The sequence below is a fragment of the Falco punctatus genome (genome assembly GCF_963210335.1).
Source record: "Falco punctatus genome assembly, chromosome: Z".
Taxonomy (NCBI): Eukaryota; Metazoa; Chordata; class Aves; order Falconiformes; family Falconidae; genus Falco; species Falco punctatus.
Window position 1 is genome coordinate 56646403 of NC_137586.1, and position 26796 is coordinate 56673198.

A 26796-nucleotide genomic window follows, 5' to 3' on the forward strand; every position below is an offset into this window, starting at 1 on the left:
TATTATTAGTGGTGGTGGTGGTGGTGGTGGTTTTGTTGTTGTTGTTATTATTGTTATTATTATAATTTATATAGCCATACTAAAGGAAGTAGGCATAAAGAAGAGTGTTAATTCATATTTACAGTTGAAAGACAGAACTTTCAACTCCACAATTCAGGTAATGTGTCCAGATCCTTAATGTATTGGTGATAAAGAGAGAAGGAACATCCATTTGCTTTCTCCTAAGACTGGTCTTGAATCTGAGATTAAATCTGCTTTAGAGTGCAGTCTGCAAGGCTAGTAAAATCTGGTCAGGAGGACATGAGTTCTTTCTTTTGGGAGACTCAGATACATGGTCAGGATTGCTAAGTAAAAGAATCTTTAATAACTTCTACAGTCTGTATCACACTGTCTCCATTATGAATCTGTTTGCCACCCTTGCTGCCTATCATTCTGTGTCAAAGGAGGGGATGCTGATGGTTGGTGCATTCCAAATCTGCCAATCACTTAATTGTTGGCTTTGTAAAATAAAACTATTACTTGGGGTAACAAACAAACAATGAGTGTCTGTTCAGTTCCTGTCAGAAAACCTACTCCTGTGTGGGCTCCCTCCAATGGACACAGCCCTTGCCAGGAACATCTTCCTGCTGAGGTCTTCATGGCTGCAGCATCCCTCAGGGTATGTCCACCTGATGTGGTACATGTTTCTCCATAGGCTGCAGTGTGGATATCTGCTCCATCTTGGGCTGCAGGGTAATCTCTGCCCCAGCACCCAAAGCACCTCTTTCCCCTCCTTCTTCTCTCACCTTGGTGTCTGCAGGGCTGTTTCGCTAACATTTTCCTCATCTCTCTATCACAGCCACTGTGAAACATCTTTCCTCCTTTCTTAAATACATTTTCTCGGAGGTGCCAGCTTAGAGGCCCTGTGGTGGGTCCGTTGGAGCGAGAAGGCTGGCACAGGGCAGCCCTGGTCTCTCCTACAGAAGCCACCCCTGCAACACCTCACTGCCAGCACCTAGGCATGGACACTCAACATTCCCACACTGATAACTGCACCTCAGTAATAAGCAGTACACTTTCAAAGGGGAAATGCATTGCATTTCTTTAGCTCTTTTGCATTTGACATCAAATCTAACTCTGAAGGAAAGGAAAGCCTGCTTGTGATAATGAGTGTTACTGAAAACAATGAAAAATCAATTTCATCTATAGATAATTAATTGACTTTATACAAAATACATGTGTGAATAAATACATATGTAAATTTGCATAATTTGGTGGAACATTTTGAAGAATGTGAAGCTAGATGAATGTAAAGCTAAATGCAGAAGTCGTAGCTTACGTGCCTTCAAGTAACAGCAATGCTCTGTTTTATATTAGGGATGGGTAAGTTCTGTAACAATCTCCATATAAATATTTATTCCATTTTTTTAATAACTCTGTTTTGACTGCTACATTTTAAAAAAAAAAAAATACAACTTTAATTGTTTATTGCTTGCTTGAACTTGCTGCCTAGAGTGTTTCTGTAAAAAAGGGATGGAAAGAAATACTGGAGGATAGTCCTGGAAAGTAAATTTATAAATTTATAAACATGAATGCTTACAGCAGAAGTTGCATTTAGATTTACATCAGGAAAGTGAGACACCATATGTAGCATACTTCCAATAAAAAGTAGCTTAAAGTCAAACAAGTGTTTAATTCTTACTTCAACTGCTGGAAAAAATATAAGGATTCTGTTAGCTGGCAACCAGTTTCAAATGATTAAGTGCAGAGATCTCCTAATGCAATTTTGATTTCAAACAAAAGATAAAGGTGTCTCTCGTTAATTAACTTTTGTTAGGATCAATAGAAAAAGAAAATATTCCTGAGACTACAGCTTGACCATGTGTCATGGTTTAACCCTGGCCAGCAACCAAACACCACACAACCACTTGGTCGTTCCCCTGCTGTGGGAAGGGCAGAAAACTGGAAGAGTAAAAATAAGAAAACTCATGGGTTGAGATGAAGACAGTTTAACAGGTAAAGCAAAAGCCACACACGCAAGCAAAGCAAACCAAGGAATTAATTCACTACTTTCCATCGACAGGCAGGTGTTCAGCCACCTCCAGGAAAGTAGTGATCCATCATGCATAATGGTTATTTGGGAAGGCAAACGCCATAACTTCAAAGGTCCCCCCTCTTCCCTCTTCTTTTCACATCTTTATACAGTGAACATGATGTTCTGTGTTATGGATCATCCCTTTGGCCAGTTCAGGTCAGCTGTCCTGGATGTGCTTCCTCACAGGTTCTGGTGCACCTGCTCACTGGCAGAGCATGGGAAACTTGAAAAGTTCTTGATTTAGAGTAAGTGCTACTTAACAGCAACTAAAACATCAGTGTGTTATCAACATTATTCTCATACTAAATCCAAAACATAGCAATATATCACCTACTAAGAAGAAAATTAATTCTATCCCAGTAGAAAACAGGGCACCGTGTTAAAGCAGAAGAGCCATCAAGAAACCTGGAAAAGATTTCTAAATACAGAGACGTGACAGCTTTCTGTATCTGCATAGACTGCCAGCTCTGCTACTCAAGGTCCAGGAGTTTAGTTTTAATACATACTCTAGCTTCTGAACTTCTGAGTGAAGACACAGCTTTGATCACTTGCTGTGTTGAACCAGGTTCCTGTTGAACATCAATATGTCAGGTCTCTAAGAAAAGAGTGTCATAATTTGCTTTTAAATTACAGTTATATGTTTGTGAAGAAACCTTACTTAGTTCTGCACTGTATGTCAGAGCCAAGTGCATCTTCACCCAGGGTCAGGGACAGGATTGAGAAATATGAAAAATGCAGCTGCCTATGCTTTGAGCAAAGGACTACTTCCAGAAGCTGTTTTTGGAACAGGGCCAGTGATGTAGGTGGAAATTTCCCGTTCTATCCAACAGAAGGTAGTGGCTTCCATACATGATGGCTTGCTCATTGAAGTTTTTCCATATTTATGCCAAGCCATCTAATCACAGTGTTGTTAAAACACTCAAACACAAAACAAAAAGTAATTGCCTGAATGTTCTACAAATACTGCATAGCTTCAATTCAAGGTTTGGGTGGCTTTTTTTTTTTTGTTACTGTTTTTATTTTTTTTGTTTCATTGTTCCCATATTTAGATGGAAAGTAGGGATGGACTGAGACACATAATTAAGTACCTTGCACTGTGAAAAATTATCTAGGTTCTGCCTATATGGAGATTTCTCAGAAGATTTAATAAGCAGAACTTGAAAGTATTTCTTTTGGAAATTACCCAAGTGTTTATAAATTTAGATCACAGTTTTACTTTTATACACAGAGATAAACCCACTGAAGTTTCAATCATTCTATTTAGCTTTATGATAGCCAAATCCCTTTATATCCCTTTCACTGTCCTTCTTCAATAATATTTTTTCCCCACAGTTTTACATCTGTTTTTATTTCTGCATCCTGTGCTGCCATATCATGACACTGTGAATCAAAACTCTTTGCTAAACTTTAGCTTTCACCTAGATTGACTACAAAACTGTCACTCATAAAAGTTTTATAAAATGTTTATTAACCTGACTGCATGGTATAAAACATTCTAATGTATCATACAGTTCTTGCTGGGATATTTTCAGTCTTTTTTTTTATGATGTGAAACAAAAGCTGTTACAGAAAAAGCTGAAGTACTGGTATTTCCAACTGTTTAATGTGTTACCTACTTCAAAACTGTTGTCCGGTTGCCTTTTTCAGCTACAGCTTTGGATTGTGGCTTTCTTGAAACCTGAAGCTAAAAGAAGTAAAACTTGGATTAGGTTTCAACAGAAAAATTGTAATTAGTGTGTTCGTATTTTTTCCCTCTGGTGGCACTGGACATCTGCGGGGAAAAAGGTTGACACTAACTCTTCTTCCCTCTTTTCACTCCTATCTCTCTCTGATAAAGCTGTAGTCCAGCCTTGCTTGTCTTTCCATTTATTTCAGGCATCTCTTTTTACTATAACGCTCTTCTTTTCCTTGGGCTATGGGATGGATAGCTTTTAACATCTCAGGATGTATAGAAAAAGATACATCCTCCCTCTGTGGAAGGACTGGCAAGAAAACTTGGTTCACCACTAAAACTCTCTCAAAAACTATCATGTGTAATGCAGGATGATTAATAATGGTGGAAGCAGCATTACTAATGCTGCAAAGAAATCAGTTATGATTTGCTGTAGTCTTTCCTTAAACTTGTTGAAGAAAATGGACTTCTGAGCACTTCTCGGAAATGGGATCTCTCTAGAAGAAATCCTCAGGTCATCTTTTGAATGTTTCAGGAAACAATTTCTTCAGGTCTGACTAACAGAATAGGTAAAGAATTTACAAATTCAATTATTTTCCCCAGATTACTATGGATTTATAAGAGTCTGTAGAGCTTTATCAAGCTTGGTTGTTTTTTTTTTTCCCTTGCATTATGTTGCAAGTGAGCAACTTCCTGATTGCTTTTGGTTCCAGACTCTGTAGTTAAAGAATTACTGATCATTTTACCTAATAATAAATAAATGAATCAATAAATAAAAAAATACAGGAAAATTTGCCTAAAAATATGTCTTTCTGTTGTATTTCTAAATTAATGACTTCTTGAAGTGGTTTTTCCATGTCTTTGGAGATGTACTGGTATCAGCAAATCATACCATCTTTTTAGTACTGGTGCATACTAATTTGAAGCTGAGAAGAAGATTTTGTTCTGTCTTTGCTGAGCTGGTATCTGTTTGTATTGGAGGCAAGGTGCTATGAGGATAAGAGGGTCCTGAAAGTTAATGTTCTAATGAACACAGGTCTAAGCTTCCTTCATAACAAATGCAGGAAAATATTGCTCTCAAGTTGATAATGTGTGGTTAAGCTGAGTTCCTACTCTGAATCCTCACTTGACTAGTTATGACTGGTAATGGTTCAGACACGTTACCATGCAGTATAAACCCTCTGAAGGTGTCTGAAGTCAATCCATGTAATTTCATAAAAACAGTAGTATAAAGGCAGCTAGTTAGTGATCTCAGCTGGTGAATGCTAATTATCACATGAAGAGAGTAACATTTTAAAACATGCCAACTGGATCAAATATCACAATTATTAAAAATAATCACTACTTTTTTTCTGATGTTGAAAATGTTAGTTCAGCAATATATGTGTGAATTTCCAGGTATTGGACCTGTGTCAGCTGATTCTGCTAAGGTAACTTAAATGTTGTTGTTTCTGTTCCACGACCAGGTAAACACATAAGTGCTTCTGATATGAAAACTAATGTTTGACAATTTAAGATCAGTATCTGTGATTACTCTTTAAGGCTTTTTTTCTGTAATTCTGAACCTTTAAATACACTGTTGGCAAAGTTGCAAATTTAATGTTGGCTGGCATTCAGCTTACATAAAATGTGAGGAGGAAATGATACTAATCAAGCTTTGCAAATTCACTTAATGAATTCCTAAGCCTTTCCCCAAACATGGTGAAAAAACTGGAAACTAAGATAAGCTCAGGTTTCTACCTACATGGCATGGTTTAACTGCAGCTGGCAACTAAGTACCGTGAGTTGCTTTCCCACTTCCCGCTCCACAGCAGAATGGGGAAGAGGATTGGGAAGAAGGTAAAACTTGTGGGTTGAGATAAGGGCAATTTAATAATTGAAATAAAATAATAAAATAATATAATAATAATAGTGTAGTAATAATATTAATAATAACAACAACAATTGTAACAACAACAATAACAATTGCAATGAAAAGGAAGGAGGATGCACAATATAATTGCTTACCACCCACTGACTGATGCCCAGTCAGTCCCTGACAGCAATCCACTCAACCCAACCATCTCCCCACCCCACTCATCCCCAGTTTATATACTTATCACAACATTTTGTGGTATGGAATATCCCTTTGGCTAGTTTGGGTAACCTGTCTTGGCTGCATCCCCTCCCTTTTTGTCCCTTCAGCCTTCTCACTGACAGGACCTAAGAAACTGAAAAGTCCTTGACTTAGGATAAATGTTAATCAGCAACAACTAAAAACATCAGTGCATTGCCAACATTGTCCTCATACTAAATCCAAAATGCTGCATGTACCAGCTACTGAAAAGAAAATTGACTCTATCCTAGCCAAAACCAGGACACTATGTTTTCTGGTTTCAATTTCTGATGCCATTAAACTAGTGCTTGTTGATCCTTCTAAACTGCATCAGAAAATGGTGAAGACATGTAAAGGCTGCCGATAAGAGAGCTTATTTTAAAGGACCCCTGAAGTTTCCTCAGTGTCATGAGCTTTAACAAGTGAAGTATAAAACCCCAAGCTTTCTTGAGACAGACATGTTCAGAGAGGTACCTGTCTAGCACCAAAATGACCAAGAAAGATTATAATCCCCTTTCTGTATCTGCACTTTAGCAATAAAAGGAGATATTCTGGGTGAACTTTATTCAAGATCAGAAAGAAATCTCAGTTTTTAAAGTAAGATAAAGATTTTGAATTAAGTGTTTTTGTTTGTAAAGATTCCCCAGGTTGTATTATGAGCTTACTGGTGGAAAACCAGTAGATTGTCACCTAGACACATGAGTTTTTCAGATCTGTGAGTATCAATTTGTTCCAAGTGAAGAGTTCACTAAAAATCACTTTTTTGCAAGGATTCTTTCATAATTAACCTTGTTAGGTTTATTTATTTTTAATTAATGATGGGAATCTGTCAGGATTAATCAGCAGGTAACAGAGTGTGTCCGTACTGACAAGGAAAACAAATAACAACAGAGGTTATGTACAAATACCTTGTTTGGCATATAAGAAATACATGAACTGAACACTTTTGTCTAAGCATATGCACTTATCAATTTACTGGATATGTATAATCTCTCCTGGAGAGAGTGTATATTTGTTTCTTTTAATTGTAGGTAATCAGGCTACTCTCGCTGAAGGCAAGCAATCAAACTTACCTTGAAAAAGCAGAAATTATTTTTTAAATGTTATTTTCTTAACAACAGAATCTACACACCTGTTTAGGGACTGAAGCGGAGTTTAACCTATTGTTTTTCACAATCATTATGTTTTTTCTATTTAACTTTGTAAGCTGACCTTATTGCATACTGAGAATTTTTTTCTCTATGCCCCTCCCCAGTAGTATGAAGCACTTCAAATCACTGGTGTTTAAAAAGTATTTTGCATTAGGCTGACTCTTTGTGGTCTCAATCATAAGTGAAACTTCAGCTGATTTTAATGGGAGTAGAGCAAAACCTATAAAGCATTCTTTAAACTTGTGTCATAATAGAGTATTTAAGAATAGCAAGCTCTGACTGGGCTGGCTAAGAAAAATCCATCATGTCCTTGTCATGAAGTGGCATCCATAGCACAAAAAGTGTTGCTAATTGTACAGATTAATCCCCCTCATGTTCAAAAGGCAGATCCAGAAGGTCCAAATTTTGAGCGAACTGTCTTCTCTACATCTGCAGGAGTATAGAGTGGGCATGTCACAGCCTGTGTTTGGTGGACAAAATGCTTCTGGACCATCAACAATAAGAAATGAACCTATTCATTAAATCAATTTTTGTTAGCAAGCCATGAACATGAGTAAAACATAATGGCTATTTCAGAAGGTTTACTGTTCTGGAGGATACATATTTAACATAATTTAACTATAGGCTGTTCACTGACTTGCTTCAATGCAATAATTGGAGCTAAGCAGCAAGAATACTACATGCCCTAGTGTTCATTGAATCTCTGCTAAATTCTGGATACGTCTTTAAGATGTGGCAGCTGAACTCTAAGGCTTTCAAAGGACATAACTTGTTTTTCTATTATTCTGGTTTAGACTATAGGTCATAGACACTTTTTACAGAAGAGAAAACAGCAAGTTGTAATCATTTAGTGAGCATTAGTATTCTGCCTGTACTTACTACAATTTTTTCTGCTTTGAAATATTTGAGATCTATGGACCAAAAAGGATGTTGGTTAATAGGTATTGACTTCCAATACGACACAGACAGGCAGTTCTCTTTTATGACAAAAAATAACTGTTCAGGAACTAGGCCATGGGTAAACTACAAATTAGAGTGGGTTGTTGGGTTTCAAGTAAAATTAATGGACCATTATGGAAGATTAAAATCCTCTTTAAAGTATACTTGTATTGTCCAATATATATAGTACTACTATAGGTTTTAGTACTGTTATTGGTCTGTTCTTGGAGTGTGAAAACACACAAGAAATGTGTAGTTAATTGCCTTGTTTGTATGCATTTTTGTCTATAGTTTCCTATTAACTTTCTTTGGTGGGCAAATGTTTAGGGAACTACTCTGCAGAAATTATGAGGTTTATTTTTCTTCTTGATTTTAAGCTATTGCTCAAATGATAAATCCAGGAGGCACACCCAGGCATGCTCAAGCAATCATCCAGAAAAGTTTACCCAGTGCTCAGTTTAGTCTCCGTGCTGTATTTCGTGTCACTCACTGCAGTTTTACTCCTGGTTGAGGTAATATTAGTATGTCAGAGAAAGTTTAGTTTTTTATTTCCTTGACAAATGATAATGTTTTTCTGCAAATGGTTGTGGTGTCCTTTATTTCCTTGTTTTACCTCTGGATATAATTCTGTCCTAAATTACACTGAAGGTGGAAAAAGCATAATTGCAGATTTAATTTCAGCTTTTATGACTTTGTTAGTTCACTATGGCCTATGATGAACTGTGTATCTTTCCATAGAAGTCTCCATTCTATTTCTTTATCATTTTCATTCCTCTCCTTAAAAGAAATGATGCAAAGATACAAGAGTTTGTGATGAATTAACTGCATAATTATAACCTAGATAAGTATGACTGATTTTAGCTAGGTGATTCTCATTGAAAGTGTAACAACCGTTTATGTAATGGTAAACAATAGTAGATGATGACTCAGATGGAGTACCAAGTAGTTTGGTTTAATATGTATATTGTCCAGTGAAAAAAAATGAGTAAGTTCTATTTATCCAACCTTGATTTTTAATATCTTTCTGAACAAAAAAACAACCTTGAAATCTGATGCATTGGCGGTATTGAGTAACATTGCTTACAAATTTTTAAGTATTTCAGTTGTCCTCAAACTGGACAGTTATAGTTGATTCTTCTTTCCATCCTCAGTCTAAGCCTGTGAATCCTTCCCTTCCTACTTCTTGAACTGTGAAAAGATTATTGTCTGTGTTCTCATAACCCAATCATAACACCTGCAGATCTGTACTGGATGTGTTATAATTAGCAGGAATCACACAATAGGGTTTTTCCAGTTACCTGTAGTTATCATGAAAGATTTTTCTTTATAGAATCATAGAATCATTTAGGTTGGAAAAGACCTTTAAGATCATCGAGTCTGACTGTTAACCTAGAACTACCAAGTCCACCAGGTCCCTAAGCACTACCTCTGTAGCACATCAGAGATTTATGGCAGTTGGCAACTGAACGTCAGCTCCGTGAGGCAGTACTCTAGGATGGTTAAAAGGTAAAATGTATTTGGCACCTCTTGTTCACTTTAGAAGAGCTGTATTCATCACTAGAATGTAAGGATGAGTGGCACTTTATATCCTGGGCTGAAATAAGGATAGCTCAAGTTTTCCCCACAAGTGGGGTATGGTATCAGCAACTCAAGGGAAAGAGGTGCTTCTCTCTCTCACTACTAGGTTTTTGTGTTTCTTGGTTCACCTGATGTGATATTAAAGATTTATTTTAGTTATGAACACTGACACAGGATTTTAATTGTTTGCTTCCTACACCTGCAACAGTCACAGTGTTGTGAAATGCGCTTCCCACAGGTCAGGCTAGTAAGTATTGTCATTTGTTTTTCTTTGTTTTGTTTTTTCTCCATCTTTTTTCCTGTAGCACAGGGCATGTTAAGATCAGCTGAGTGTATCTCACCTGGACATATATCTCTCAACCTTTGCAAGAGCTCTTCTTACTGTTAGTGCTTTAACTCTCCCTTTTCCTTTGCCTGTTGAGGAACAAGATTTTACTAGGCTACAGAAATTCAGTCCATAGAGTTTAAGAAGAAAGTAACTGAGAGGAGCCTGAAATATCAAGGTGAGTTATTTCTATTCACTTTTGAATTTTAATCCTCTGAAACATCTGAAAATATCTCTCACCCTATGAAGATTGATGGACCATCCTTTTAGCTTTGGTTCATTTCTTTGCTTTTTCTACCCATTCTCTGGTTTTTGCTTTCCCTTAGTAGTGTCTGTTTTGTACAGCTCATTGTTGCATTAATGGTTGGGTTTTTCCTTTAAAAATCAATATATTTGCTGTGTTGTTGTGCTTCAAAATAACTTCCTTCTGAGCAGCTAGGAAGGAGATCTGAGTGATTTTAATTCTGTCTCAGACATCAGAGTAGCGGTTTCAGCCAGTCTTAGTCCCTTAAGAGACAGTTTTAGAGAAGTTCCACCACTGGTAAAGCACAGATATATGAGGCTCAACTAACAGCTGTGTACACATTTATTTATTTGAGAGAAATGCAGCTGAACATTCTGCACCTGCACCTAAATGAAGACTGCTGTCGTTCTTCTCTGCGAGTGCCTCAAAGCAGGTATCTCCATGTAGACTACCACAAGGGAGACAGATAGACAGTCATACTGAGACGCTCCTTGATATGAGGTGGCTGTTGAGCTGCTATGAGTGAAGTTTGACTCCTGTACTCCATCCATAATGACTGTGAAGTAATGCCTCACACTGCAAACCTCACATCAGTACGGGGCATACCAGCTGGAGCAACTGAAACATGAAAAAGTGGGAAGCAAAGCAGACATTTTTTTCAGTGACTTCTACACAGGAGAGGATAGACATAGGTGGGAGTAGGATCTTCAGATTTCTCCATCACAATACGCCTTGCTTCCTGCTGCTTAGTTAACCAGGACCTAACCAGAAAATTCAGCTTTGCCTATTCAGCCAAGAAGGCCTGAGCCAGCTTTTCTCCACAAGAAAGCTTGGGCAGAATGCAGAACACATGGAAAGATTGAAATCCAATAACAGAAACAATGCTTTCAAGATTCTGGAAAGAGGGTGCAACAGTGCAAAGGAAGTAGTGCAAGTGAGAAGTGAGGAAAAATGCATATGGGCTTTCACTTACAGGTGCATTTTTTACCTGGGGGCATCTGGTTCCAAGAACCTAACTCTAACTTCCAGGTATCCAAATGATGACCATCACTCATGATTTTTTTAAAATAATTCCCACACAAGTAGAATTCTTCTGTAATTTACCACTATCAAAAAATAAAACATAAAGATTAAAAAGGCCAATTCTGACTCTTGAACAGCCAGGGGTAACAGCATTTTCTGTACCTGACATCTGTATCCTGGTACCACATTATGAGATAGGATGTTTTGATGAGAGGGTTACGTGATGGGGATGGGCAGTTGTACCTCATGATGTGAGCTTACCCCTCATGACTTCCCCTGATGAGAGGAAACCCGTATCTCAGGCCTCCATCACTACTGTGTCAATGTTCTTCACCATGACCGTACCGTGATGGTGGTGAGAATGGTTTGCACAGCTGTTAACATGACAGCAAGGCAGTTGAAGATATTTGATGAAGCCAACAGGTTTAAAGCTTCCAGTGAAACTGCACCTGTACTAGCAATCATTTGACTGCAGGGTGCTTAAGTACAAAAAGGAAAAATTTGCTTTGCTTGAGGAAAACTTACAGGGTCAGAAACAGGAGGTGAAAATGAAAGAGTGAAGGAGGGAAAGAATGTTGTGGTCGGTGTGGGACAGCTAACAGAGGAGCAGGATGTTGAAGAAACCATGACAGAACTACAGACAATTCCTCCTTGAAGTCTGAATTATTGTCCAGCAAAACATATTTCATGTGCTACATACTTTGTCATTACTTTTACAATGTGAGGCACATGCATAGAATTATGAGAAGGAGTTTCCTCTCAACTTTAACTTGGTTGCCATCCTGATACTTTAATCTACATTTAAAAGCAAATTCTTTTTCTTAGACTCTATTTCTAACACCACCAAATAATACAAACTCAGAAAAAATTCCATTGGTCATTAATGCTGTTGCCTTCAAAAAAGAATATCTGTGTTCTCATTAATACATGTAGGCACTTCAGTTAATCATAGCACTACAGAACAGAATCATGGAACTTTTGGAAAAGACCCTTAAGATCATCAAGTCCAACCATTAACACTGCCAAGTCTATCACTAAATCATGTCCCTAAGTGCCACATCTACATGTCTTTTAAATACCTCCAGGGATGGTGGCTCAAACACTTCCCTGGGCAGCCTGTTCCAATGCGTGACGGCCCTTTTCATGAAGAAATTTTTCCTAATTGTCAATCTAAACTTCCCCTGGTGTAACTTGAGGATGTTTCTTCTTGTCCTATCACTTGTTACCTGGAAAAGGAGACAGACACCCACTTCAATACAACTTCCTTTCACATAGCTGTAAGAGAGCAATAAGGTCTCCCCTGAGACTCCTTTTCTCCAAACTAAACGACCCTAGTTACCTCAAGTATTCCTCACAGGACTTGCTCTCTAGACCCTTCACCATCTTCACTGCTCTTCCTTCAACGTGCTCCAGCACCTCAGTGTCTTGTCACTACACTGTTCTTGCAGCAAGTGGCCCAAAACCAAACACAATATCCGAGGTGCAGCCCCATCAGTGCCCAGTACAAGGTGATGTATCTTCCCCTGTCCTGCTGGCCACACTGTTTCTAATGCAGGCCAGGATGCTGTTGGCCTTCTTGGCCACCTGGGCACACTGCTGGCTCATGGTCAGACGGCTGTCAACCAGCACCCTAAGGTCCTTTTCTGACAGGCAATTTCCAACACACCCCCCCCAACCCACCACCACCCTTTTTTTTTTAAATCTGTTGCTGCTGAACTCTTTTTATTCCTCGCATTGACCTACTATTTCTGACCTTTCAAGCAGTCTGTAAATCAATTTGTGGAGCCCCGCTGACTGTCTGAAAAGCATCTGCAAAGCCTCCAAATGTAACTTTTAATGACGCACACAACTCTAATTTCCAGTATTCCTTGTACTGTAAAGCAAAGGGTCACCTCAAGGGCATTGCATACAAACATCTTATAGGAACACCTATATAAAAATATGTTTTTAGGTACATATGCAGACACGAAGCCTGGTATTCTTATGCAAATAACTACTATTGTTTTCTGGTCAAAACTACTGCCTACGGGTAAGGCCTCTGGCCCACCAGTTTCTACTGAACTGTGCACTCACATTAGAGGGCAGAAATTACTACTTAGAAGCAGAGATGCTCATGATCCCTTGGAAACAGAAATTCAGACATGAAGGCCTCTGGCACGCTGCCCATTAGTACCTCATTCAGCATTTTCTGCATTCAGCTAAATAGCCAGTAGTAAAGTCAAATTTTATTCCAAATTCTCCAAAGAACTGCAGTGCTTCAAGGAAGTCTTTTCCAATGCTTAGTTATTCTCTGTGTTTAATAACTGAGCTTTATGATCGTTCTGTCAAAAATGAATGCAGACTTGCACAAATGGAAACATAGTATCCCTTTTTTGTGCTGATACAAAAACTGTTTTGACTTTATGACTCAAAGTACATGCTCAATCCCCTGGCTTTGGTGGGATCACTATGGGTGTTTCGAGTTACTTTTACTTGGATAATCTTGTAGTCTACAATCTGTATCAAAATATGACTAAATTCATTCACTTCCACAGCCAGCAGGTCAGTGGCTTTATAATGATGGAGTATTTTGGAACACTGATGATTTCACTATATTCAGAGACCATAAATTTTCTGTCAACATTAGAAGTTAGTCACACATGAAGGAGACTCACTAATACTGAGACTTTATACATTCATTGATTCAGTATCTCCTTTTGCACATGTCTCTATAGACAACATTGTCTAGGTCATAAAGCCCCTGATATTTATTGTGTTATTTTGACTTACACTTGGGAGCGAAACATAATCAATAAACATGTTTTATCCCAAGTTATTTTTAGAACTTTAAACCACCTTTTTTAGAAATAAAATGTTCCAATGAGCCTTTTAATATCATGAGAGTGAAAATATAGTTTTAATCAAAGACAACTGGAAAAGAAAATTGTCTGAGAAATACCAAAGATATATTACCTATGAAATATTATTTTTGCCTTTTTTTGGGAAAAAAAAAGAAAAAGGTAAAATGAGTGCTTTTGCCCACCTAGGAGAGAAAGCAAGTTACAAGCAGGAGGATGGAACTGCTCTGCCTGAACAAATGTGTTCTTTAAATGTGAATCTTGGTTTACAGCTGGAAAGGACAGATCCACAAATGATTTTGAACAAAACCAGCATTTTAACATAAGGAATTGAACTAATTTAGATCAGTTACAGAAATGGCCAGCTTTACTTCACTAGGCTGATACCAGGTATAACTTGGCCACTGCAAGGAAGGAGTCCAAAGACTTTTTGTTTCCTCCTTTATTGCTGCTACCTTGGTTTTACATGTAAACAGCCCTCCTCGGCATTGTCTCAGCTTCCTTTCTGGTGAGAAGCATTTTTCTCTGTTAAATACATGCATGTATTCTTTACCTTGAGGTTCTGGCTTGTGAATTGAGCACATGCATACCGTAAGAATATATGCAGGCAGTATGCTGTTTATTGCTTCAAGCAAGTTGAATTGTTTCACTAGAATAAGAGATTATTATTAAGGTCTTTGTACACATAGAATAATATTTCCTAGGTTTCCCTGCGTGATAGGCCAAATGAAAGTAGTACAGATAGTCTGTGTGTCTTGGTTTTCACCCTTTTGCAGCTTATTGGGTAATTTTCTGCCTTACTCTTCTGTGTGTCTGACTACAATCAACACTGATAGTAATGGGTATATGTGGCATTCAGTTTTTCTAGTAGTTGGGTAGTTTAGCTGTTGTACCACCACCGCCTACAAATGCCAGCTTGGCCATTTTGTACAAATGTAGAAAATCATCAGTAAAAAACCAAACAAACAAAACCCCAACAAGCAAGAACTTGTGTAGTTTTTAAAGGTTTCAGCTAGTTTTGTGTCATAAAATATGTTTAGCTCTACAGCAAGATCCTCCAGATGTGGAAGCAAATAAAGAACAGGAAAAAAACAACAAAACATCCTCACATAAGAGGCAACTAACAGGACATTTTTGCCACCACTTCAGAAAATGTTGAAGTCAGGTGATGTGGTGGCATTTACAGCTTTGAAAAATAACATAGAAATTGTTTGGAAGAGCAGAAATGCTCCTTTTGGATGAGAGGTTTGGAACAGGTGACTTGAAGAATAATATATAAAATTTCTTGTTCAAGGTTAGGTGGCTGAAATTGGAGGTTGAATAATAATCCAAGCTTTCTGATATGTCCCCTTGAGTTGCAAATCTGCAGCCTTTTGGAGCTACCTAATTTGATCAGAACACTGTAATTTCCACGGCCTTAAATTTATTCTATAGAGCTTGGGAGGTAAATATTCCATAAATTTTGACTGTTCAGCATGTTTTTACAGTAATGTCTGAATAAGTAATTACTGTGTTCTCAGACGTGCAGTAAAATGTCATTTGAGAGTCACTGTCAGTTATGTGTGTATAGCTCATCTAGAACTACGTGTTACCAACCCACCCCCTGTATGATACCTGCTTTGCAGTCTTAAATAAGTACATAGCTCTTACACGTTAACTTTTTGGTGCCAACTCTACGATATGTTCAGTCTTCAAAAAGAAGGGATATAAAATCAGCTATCTCTGATCATTAAAAAGAATATTCTTGCATAGGATAACCAGCTGTCACTCTGCCCCTGTAATTTTAGGTAGACACACTGTTCCCACTCCTTAAATCCTTGTCTGAATATTAGCTATAACAATTCATAAGCAGTAATCTCTGTAAAGTCAGCATTGATACAGAAGCTTTGGGTGTTCATTCTGTCAGATGGAACCATTATTTCTTGCATTTGCTTTTTGATTTTTGGACTGAGTCAAACTCTTGGCTTCCTCAACTCAGCTTTCTATGTCTTGTCACCTTTTAGTACAGAATAATTCACTGCAGGTGTACGTGAGCCAATCTTTCAACATCTTAATAACATAAATTAATGTCCTTCTCAAGAGTCAATCAATTGACCTCTATCCCACTAACTGAAAAAAAAAAAGTTAAGATCAAAGGTTTGATGCATGGGTGTATGACACACCTACCTGAAATGTTCCTTTGTAAGAGTACTATGAATCAATTTGATCAATATTTTCATCAGTTAAAAGTTAATTCAAAAGCCTGAACAAGAGCAGTGGTCACTGGCTCCATTTACCATTACTGTTACTGTTTAATATTATTTACTCTATACACAAAGACCACCCAGATCATATTTGCTATAAGGCAGAGTGCTGAGCTAAGCAGGGAAAGAATGCATGAACATCAGAAACAAGACAAATCTATGGCCATTTTGTCAGTTATGGATATCCTCATTGTTGCTTTGCCCAAAGGCTTCTTTGTTCTGCGTGGCTGCTTAGCAGAGTGTGAAGGCAGGCAAACAATCACATGCAACACATGAAAAAATGTTCCTGACACCAGGGTATTAATTATTGGTGAGGTGACCAGCCTTATTGGTGACCTGCTTTCTACATTTAGAAAAGCCTTTTTTTTTTTTCACATTACTAGCAACTGATTCTAAGGGGTTTAAATTCTGTTCATACTGATACATGAAGAGGAAAAAACTACTAAACTGTTAACACCTATTATGGTCTAAAAATGCCTTAAAGAGAGGGCATGAGACCTAAAGCAAAACAGGGTCTCCACCTACAAGAAAGCAGTTGTTGGAAAGTGGCTTGTGATCCAGAAGCACCCTTAAATGGGATTCTCAGTTTGAGGCCACCACCAGGCAATCAAAAAGGGGTGCAGTAAAGTAAGTTTTCCAATAAACTGCCATATCTGTTTAAATCTGTAGCAAAGCAGCTAAAAAAAAATGAGGAAAATCTTCCTACAAATCTGTAACAAAGCTTTTTTTCTGGAAGTGAGACTACTGTAGCCAAAAATGGTTTCAGCTAATGAGATGGTATTTATAAGCGTGGAGAATTTCAATGAGGCCTGGTTTATTTCATCATTTCTGGCTTCCCTTAGGTAGATTGCATTTCAGTGGGAGCCCACCTCAGGGGTGAGCAAAATATTGATGAGGAATGAGTCCTGCTACTGAGCTCCTCCTTTAGGTGCTATTTCTGTCTGGACTGTTCTTTTTTTGCCCTCAGAAAGTGTTCTAGTCCACATGAGGTTTGATATCAGTATCAAAAATGCCTCTTGGCTGCACATTTTGCTGTTTCAACAAAAGTGGTTTCAAGTTAAGTGATACAGTGTCTTTGATACAGTTGTGTGTTGTGCTGTTGCACCTCTCAATCTATCACTTAATTTAAAATTTGAACACTAATTAAAAAATAGTCACAGTGTCTTAGAAATATAGGTCTGAAAGAGATGAGGAGGGAGAGAGAAAAAAATAACCTAATATGCAGAGCAGCATGCTCACTTGATGAGTTGTTGAGGAGATAGTGTCTAAATGACATCTGTTGCTCAATAAAATCTATACAATCATGGCAACAGAAATCAAAGAAAGTTTAATTCAGTGCTCTTGGAAGGTTTTAATTGTAATTCTTTTCATTATATAGCCAAGGCAATTTTATGTAGGTTTGAACAGACTTCTTACAGCCTTTCCAGTTTTCATATCTGCTTGTTAGATAGAAACATCAGTTTCTTGACGTGGTAAGTAAAATGGGTGATGATTTGCTGTAGGTTTGACACACTTACTAACTCAGTTTGTGAACAGTCTTAGGTTTTTATTGTAAGGTTCTTTTATCAGATTTAGAAGCAGTCAAGACCTAGATGAGCAGGTAGTTTTCAGGAAGGCTAGATATGTTGTTTGACTGCCTGCTTATTAGCTGTTCAGCAATTAGTGGACCAAAATAAATAGGCAAATGTCAATGGGGTAGGGAGATGCAAGTATTTCTGCCATTCATTGTCATAGCATCAGTACCTCCCTCCTTTCCCCAATTCTTCTAACAGAGCTTTGACAATTTTTCTGGAAGTCAGCAGAAATAGAGAACACTGCATATTATAGAACACAAAGAACAATGTTCACAGTTCTGCTATTTCTATAAAAGAATCCATTTTAGGTTCTTAAATATTTGTTCATGGGACTTAAAAAAGTGCTCATGGAAAGCATGTGAGAGAATTAAGAAGGCTTAAATTGCACAGCTACATTATTCCACTTTAAATCACCTGGGCCTATAAGCCATAAATGACAGTGAAATGAGATTATGTATTCAGAATAACATGTTCTTTTAATAACATAATAATTTTATAAAATAATAATTATTTATAAACAATACAGATGTATAAATTTATAACTTGTATTTTAAAATGCATAATAAAATTAATAAATAAAGCGTGTAAATCATATAGATATTATAAATGTAAAGATAAAATACAGATAAATCAACACTTAACTAATAATGTAATAATTTTAAATGCTAAACATCAATTTCCTACCTTTCTTTCTTATTAATGTTCTAATATTGGTGTACTTGGTCCTATTCTTCATCACTGAAGTGCTATAGGTCCTTTTCTGCTATGTAGTAAACAGAAGTAAAGAAAGTAATTTTCCATGTTTGTTAAATGAAACATGAATAAATTACCACCAAGGCCCTTAACAACATCATTGAGGTAACAATGAAGGTCCTTATAAAATGTATAGTTTTGGTATGTAACTTCAGTGTAACCTTCTCACATATGCAGTGTTACCTCCTCTTTGTCTGGTCCATGCCAGGATTCAAAGGAAGCCTAATACCAGCCTAAAACTAGTCTGACTCAATCCATTTTCTGAGGAAAATACTCAACCCTGCAAGTTTTTATTCTCAAGCCTTGGAATATCTGAAGAGAACTAAAGCAAATTCCCTTATGAATTACAAAACCAACACACACTAAATTCAAGAAAATATTGTGGAAACAGTCTGTAGTATTAATCAAAACTCATCTTGCAGAAAAGTAAAGGCTGGCAAGAAACTATTTTCAGAATTCACCAGTTACCCAAAATTCCCAAGGTGTTTTGCCATGGTGCATATATTCCATACTAACTTCTAAAAAACATGTAGTGCCCATGAAAAATGTGTTTGCATATGATAATTAATTACTTTCACAAAGCAGATAACTACCTTACAAAGGTGTTGGAAAGCAGAAAAATATGCTGAGCCAACACGTATTATTTTCCATTAAAAAAGATGTTGCAGTGATAAGTGAGTTTAAATATTCAAAAGGTAAAGGATAAATACAGTTACAGATTGGCATGCAAGCAATATCTTCGCATATACATATTTATTTCTAAGAGATTTTGGCCAGGCTTTGAGCAGCTTATACTGCCAATGACTGGCAATATGAAATGTTAGGATTTCCCCATCACAAGGTTTAAGGCACTGAAAGGCTAGATACATAATTACATGAGGAAAAATATCACTTTGTAGGAACATGCACCTGTATTTGACTGCTTGACTGCATCTGTAGCCATTTCTTGGTTTTGGCAGTCTGAAAAACCTCACAGCTGCCCTTTGTTCTGGGTTTCCGTATCAGTTTCCTAGACTCGCAGGACACAACCAGTGTTCAAATTATCTGAGAGACAAGTTTAAAAATAGTGTAAATATTCATACTTAGAGCACTATTTCAAAGTCTTTTAGCTTGAATAAAAGACCATTCTAGAACAAATAATGCATAAATGGATTAGTTACTACATTAAACCTTTCCCACTAGCTGTCAGCAGTTTTTCAAACTGGGCTGCTCAAAATGATCTGTTTTTAAAACTGGAGCATGTTTTCTTCCTGTATTCTTTAGAAAAAGAATAAAAGGGCTTTACTGTTCATTCTGCAGTATGACGTAGACATCTTTAAACTAAAAACAAGTATTGGAAAGCATTTCAATCCCTTTCAGAAAGCTGTGGCTTCTTTTATTTATGATCGTTGGGTGGGAACTGTTTTGCAGCCTGTTAGTGGTTTCAGTGCTACCAGATCAGTAACACACAGGGTCCTGTTTGTGAGTGAAATTGTTTGGCTTGCTTTTGTTACGACTTCTGTATATAGTGATTTTGTACTATACTGATATAAATAGCTGTGTTTCCACATTTAGTACAGTTAGGCATTAAAGTATGGAGGGAAAAATGAAAAGATTGCTATAATATTTTGTACTAAGTTCCTTTGTGTCAGTAAATGGGACCAACAAGCCAGACAACAGAGATGGGCACGGTTATAATAGGCTGCCATTCTTTCCCCAAAGACTTCAATAAAATGGGCATGTGCATTTGATCATATGAAGGAGGTAAAATGATGTATTAGGAAATTCATTGCATGAGCTTTAGGTAAAGTGCTGAAAATACATCTGTTCTTCTGCTAATATTGGCCTATAAAAGTGCACTGGAGTTTTCTGGCAGGGACTAAAGCATTTTTGCCACATGGTAAGTAGTGCTTGATCATATAACAAGTTACATCATACAGCTGAAGAAGTTTGGCTTGCTTAGCCTAGTCTCAACTCTGTTTATGGCAAATACTCAACTTACTTTTCTATCCACAAAAAGTAACTATATTTTGACTAGAGCTGAAGCAAATGTACATTTTATCTTGAAATAATTTCAATTGGCTGTTTTCCAGGCTATATCTGCTTTAGAATAAACAGATTGGTGTCCATTGTTGACAGCAACACTTTTCTAGTGTAAATACTAACATCATGAGGAAAAAAAAAAAAAGAATGTCGTCATAGCATGTGTTACAGTGCATGCCATTCAGCACCTAGGGACAGTAAATGACCTTATCCCTGAATATCTTCCCTTTGAGTGAGCTAAACCTAACTAGAATAATCAACTTGTTCCATGTAGCTCAATTTGATGACCTGCAATTGACAGCCACACTTAGCAGCAGCAGTTAAAGAACTAATCACTCCTGGATAGAAATAAACCAGGTATGTTTAGTTCCGTCTTCAAGAAAAGCTCTCTTGAGCTGGTCCCTTCACCTCAGTATCCACCCCGTTCACCCAATATTGGCAAAATCATTGGGTGGTAGCAATGTTTATGCCCATCAGCTCACGTCTGCTGTCAGAAGGGTAGAGTACTTTGCTACAAAGAAGAACATGATTTCTATAAAAATGAGGGAACACAAAGAAAAGTGTCCTTTTTTAAAACACATTCTGGGTAGTTTGACTTTTGCGTGTTTGCCGTCATTCTGTGCAGGTTTCTTTTGATATTTGCATAATCATAACACCAGTATATTCTTGTATGCCTCTGGAATTCAGGCCTACAAGTCAGACAAGCTGACTTCCTTGCCAAGAACCATTCGGTGACAATTTCCATCAGTTCAAATGGGAGCATTCAGCAGTAGACAAAGTATTTTTATGCTGGGTTTTTTTGTATTTATGTTTTATTAGTTATTCCTTTCTATGCTTTTTCCTAATGAGAATTGCTACCATTTTCTTGTTCTGGTGACACCTTTGTCAGGTAACAGAACTGGAGGTTGAAGATTTACTTTAAGCAGCCAAGCATCCTGAGAGAAATTATTTGCTGTTTCAGTTCTGAAAAGAAATAGTTTTCAAATTGTGTTCTTCTGGCAGATATTCCCCAGGTGGTGTTGATCTTCTTAACATTCTTCTGGAGAGGAGGCAGTAATAATAACTACCAGCATCCTCCAAAGAATTGTAACCTGCTACATCATTTAACAGGTACACCATGAGCAACTCTCAAGGCAAGCTAGTCTGAAAGCCCTTTTTATTAAATTTTCCACAAAGATACAGAGGTGAAAAGCCTTACCCCAGTGAGTTTCCAGGTGATAAGCTGAGGTAATGTATCAATAAGGCAAACAGAAAGCTGAAATGCTGTCAGGACACAGCCAGGAGACTAATTTTCAGGTTGTATTTTAGTGCACACGTGATGAAAGAGCACAGATGGTGGTGGTAGTGGGGATCATGAAGTAGCGGATGGTTGTACATATGCAGGTTTGGATCTTTGGAGGGTTAAGGTGTCTTACAGCTAAGGACAGTACTGACTTATCAAGACTGCCCACGCTGCCCTCACAGAAAGTCAGCTGCACAGTAAAACTGAAGGTTTGATAGAAAGAAAAAGTCTGACCTGTGGAGAACTATCAGGGAGACAGGGTATGAAGAATTCATGTTCTGGATCATTGAAACACATTGAGGGCTCAGAGGAATGAGATTACAAGCAAAACTTCATCCAGAGAGGAGTTTCCAGCAACCAAGGAACAAAATAAGTGTATCAGCTCTTTCTCTAAAACAGAATGTTTAGAAAAATACACGTGACTGTTTCTTGAGTGCTCAGCTTGGATAGCTCTGATTTTCACAGACAGAAAACAAGTTCCTAACTTCAATGCCTGAATCATGGGTCACACATAAATCAAATTGTACATTTGAAGATATTTGCCCTGAGTGTTGTGTGCTTGCTGTGTGAGGAGTAGCTGGTTTTTGCACATAGCTTGGTGTAGTATTTCAGAATGACCAGGACAAGATCGAAGGTTTGAGACTTGGAGAAGGCTAAGAGGATGTGGGTTGTGAACTGCCAGCCTCCGCAGATTACCAAAGATACTCTGATACTGATTCGTAGTCTAGTGGGAGGTTGTCCCTTTCTTTCCTGGATTATTTGATCCAAAAGAGATAGTATTTGTTTATCTTTCAGACTGTTCTTGCAGTTTTGCTTTTTGGGTAAGGGAGTAGAAATAAGATTCCACCAAGTAATAAGTGTGTGACCAGAGCCTGTACGAAGAAAAATTCAATACAAATTATCAGTTGGCTGTCATTTTGCAGTCATATCTGAGATTACAAGGATCATCTCTGAAGTAATCAGAGTTTTGTACCGCTATATAGAGCTTTTCTAGGTAAGTCAGAATGTCATGATGGCATCAGCAAATTTCCAACTTTGGATCAACATCTGAAACAACAGAAAGATGGGGAACAAGAGTAAATGCCACTTTTTAGTTGTACTATAACCAACACATGGTGAGCTAATGTGTCAGTATGCATCCCAGCTGGCAAATAGCAGAAGACACCGTTGATGTTATTACCTGTTGACAGCTTTAAGAGAAAGCCCTAACATGAATAACTGAGTAGATGTCACTCCCAGGGGGCCAAAGGTTGGGAAACGACTGCTCTACTGCAGTTCTTCCATGATAATCAATGTGACTTGTCAGGCTGGTTTCTGCTCTGGTCTTCAAATTTGTTTCAGTATTATTTTAGATGAAAAATAACATTTTGCATTTGTGTAATATCTTTTATGAGTACAGGGAATGCTTTTCTAATCAAAAGCCAAACTCTTACACGCCTACAAAGAGCTCAGTAATAAGAAATACGCTTTTAATTTCATTTTGGTTTGCAAAATTTGATTCCTGAATGTACAGATTAAAACATAAAATCTCTGAAAAGAATGGTATTTTGAGGTGGCCAATTTTTGCAGTCAGCTTTATTAATTTCTGTTATTTTTTCAATGCTACTATGTTCAGAGAGGAGGACTAGATGTAAAGGAATGTTATACTTAATTGATAGTGATTGAGATCACTCTAAAACAAACTTTGTATCTCTCATCACACTGTATCATCTCAAAACCTAAATTCCTGTTTGATCCTTTTTGGACCTTTATTGTAGTTAGTAATGTTTGGATTGTGATGAACTTGCAGACAGATCCATACCATATCTCACCTTGAATGCAATAGTGAACCTGAACACTGAAGAATCTATCCTCACTGTTGCATAGTATTGCACTGTGACTTCACAGTGGTACTTTTGACAAATCAAGATCTAATGCTGTTTGAATGTCTAAATAAGCACACATAAGTCAGGTGATTGAGCACAAATATACAGGCTAGGTTCTCTGCATCCATACACCTTATATATTACAATCTTTCTCAGATATGCTTTGTCGTCAGCCTTGGCTCAAATGAGGAAATATATATCCAGTAAATTTAAATATAATAGGAAAAGGTTTGAAATTTTTTCAAGGTCCTGTTTAAATTCAATATGAAGGATCTTAGAGTTTTAATTTTATTTTAACCTGTTTAGCTGTCTAATATTGACTAAGGCTATAAAAATACAACAAAATCTCAGAGTAAATTACCTATGGAGAGCAATAAGTTTCACATAAACTAGAAGGGGAAAATCTCTTACTATGGTACTGTTAGAACCAACTTATGTTGTATTTAGAAAAAAAACTTTAATGTAACGAGAAACACTGACTTTTGTTTACTCTTATTCAACTCCAATTTTTAAGTTTCTTTGAGAATTGAGTTTGCCAAGTGTGACAGCACATTCCAAATTTAATATGGAGTTGGTGTGTGGGCACAAAAAGCAGCAGCAGTCTTTAATCCAGATGAACTTGTTCCAGGGATTTGCATAGCAATGGTTCAGTGCCTTGTTTTTAATGGGTCATTGATCAGAAGAGCAAAAGGAAGAAAAACTTGTGGGCAATTATAAAGACAGTTTTATAAATGAAGCAAAGCTGCACACGCAAGAAATGTAAAATAAAGAATTTATTCATTACTTCATGTTGGCAGGTAAATGCTTAACCACTTCCTGGTAAGCAGGATCTCAGCCCATAGAATAACCCTTTGGTGAATTGAGTCAGCTGTGCTAGCTGTGTTGCCTCCCAGCTTCTTGTGCGCTCCCAGACTACTTGTTGGATGAAGGAATTGGAAAAAGAGAAAACCTCATGTTGTACAAGAACTGATCAGCAATGGGCAAAACATTAGTGTGCTATCAACACTATTTTAGTCACAAATCCAAAGCACAGCACCATTTGAGCTGCTGTGAAGAAAATTATTTCCATTGCAGGCAGATGGGGTACATCCCAGCATAGTCATTTTACATTTTGAAGGATTCAGAGAAGCATGGAAAAAGTACTTTTCACCATTAAGATGTTCAGTCCATCAACATACAGCACAGAATTATAAAAATGTTTGTTGCAAGCGGTCTCTAGTCCTCCATCTTACTGTGGGATTGTCACCAGCCTTTCATCAGGTCAGCCACATCTCTGACTAGCAAAGGCAGACGTCCAGTGACAGAACTTCTGTGACTACCCTTGCAAAAATGGAGAGTTCCAGTCCTCTCCAACCGTGTAATGAGGAAAAATTTCCTAATATTCAAATCTGAACCTCATGACTGCAGCTTCTGCTGCATGTTATATTGTCTGGCACTATAGGGAAGCATTTGGTCTCACTGTCTTTGTAACTACCCTTCTGATGTTTGTAATTGCTGTAAGATTGCATTTTGCCCACCTTTTCACCACATTAAACAAATTCAACTTCCCCAGTTTCTACCAACCAGGACACATGATTTTGATCCCTGACAGTCTTGGACCGTGATGGGTACATCATTTTTTTCACATCCTACTCGAATTGGAAGTCCAAAACTGGACATTATGCCTGGTCCAGCCTCACCAGTGCTAGGCAGAGAAAAGCAATGACTTTCCTCAGTGTACTGGCTGTGCTTCTCCCAGCATAAGCCCATATGTGTTTTGCTTTATTCAAAGACCGAGTACGTCAGTGGTTCGTATTCAGGTTAGTGTTCTCTGCAATACACAGGTGTCTGCTTAGTGAGGTGAGGTGTGATTCAACAAGAGCTGTTACTGAGTAATAATGTGGCTTTTCAGGATGCCCTCATTTGTACATGCAGTCATGCTGCTCTGGAAGTAAATGGGGGCCGAGAGCTGAGCGTCATGACAAAGCAGTCAGGGCCCATGAGCCACAGCAGTCTGGGCTGCCAGGTAAGTCAGGGTGGAACTGGTAAGGAAGGACATGGGTCAGGGCCAGGGCCTGGGTCTGGGTCAGTGGTGAAAATGCCCAGGCATGGGCAAAGCTACAATGTCAGCTCAGGCAGATCGCAAGTCAGCCTCAGCTCCAAAGCGGTACCCAAGGGAAGGAGGAGAGCATCTCCTTCAGGCTTCCACTCTTGCCTCCGTTAAGGCGGGCTGAGGCTTCTGTCATATCGGAGCTGGCCTTGAGCGCCGAGAGCTAGGCTGACAAGGGTGGGGACATCTGCACCAAGTTGTGACACCTCCAGTCACTTCACCATTTAATAGTAACATCAAAAGAGAAGGAAAGCTTGGATACTACAAGAAAAATATTTTTCAGCTAATTGCTGACAGTTTTATTATTACTACTTTTGCTATTATTTTGGATATTTTATATGATTTATGTCTTTGTTAAATGTCTAAAACTCTACATAAAGTTACTGTCAAATGCATTTTGAAGGGCCCTGGATACAGCAGGATGAAATGAAAAGAAATTCCTTGTTAAACTAGAAAACACCACCCTCAGTGCTGCCCTTGGGTTTTAGAGTTCCAGTGTAGGAGTAAATCTGTGCTCAGCCTTGGTCCTTATGTTCTCAAGAGACATTTAGAAATAGTTAAGTCTTTGTATCTCTTGGTCTGACAAGGTTATTACAGCATTTAACTGTTTTCTTTGCCTAAAATTAAAAAAAAAAAATAAAAAAAAAGGAAACAAAAAACACTAAAGGGACTTCAGACTTAAATAAAGTATTTTCCAGGATTTATTTGCAATATTTTGATCTCAGTTTCTTTCCTTAAATTGTTCTTTTGCTTCCTGCAGAAAGATGTGATTTAGCCGTCCCAAAGATGGAAAATTAAAGGTGTATTTAAAGCAAACATTGCAGTAGTATTTACTGGATAGACCTTTACTTCAGATGCAGTCATATTACTATTACTGGAAACAAACTGAATTGCATATTTTATGAGACAAAGCAATGATCTCCAAAATTATTTGTATGTGTACCTGAAGCATTATACTGTTACCCTTTTTTGACTTATATAGTTTAGCCAAAGTTCAGAACCCTGCTGTTGCTTCCATTTGGAGGAGAAG

At 37.7% G+C, this 26796-nt stretch overlaps 1 protein-coding gene across 2 annotated transcripts in view; it reads left to right on the forward strand.

Moving 5' to 3' along the window:
- RGMB (repulsive guidance molecule BMP co-receptor b) overlaps nt 1–26796 on the forward strand; it is a 115799-nt gene continuing 89003 nt past the window's right edge. For both annotated transcript variants that reach the window (XR_013924936.1, XM_080372451.1), the window contains exon 1: nt 1–26796. This exon is cut by the window's right edge and continues 55336 nt beyond it. The gene's annotated coding sequence lies outside the window, so the exon portion shown is untranslated.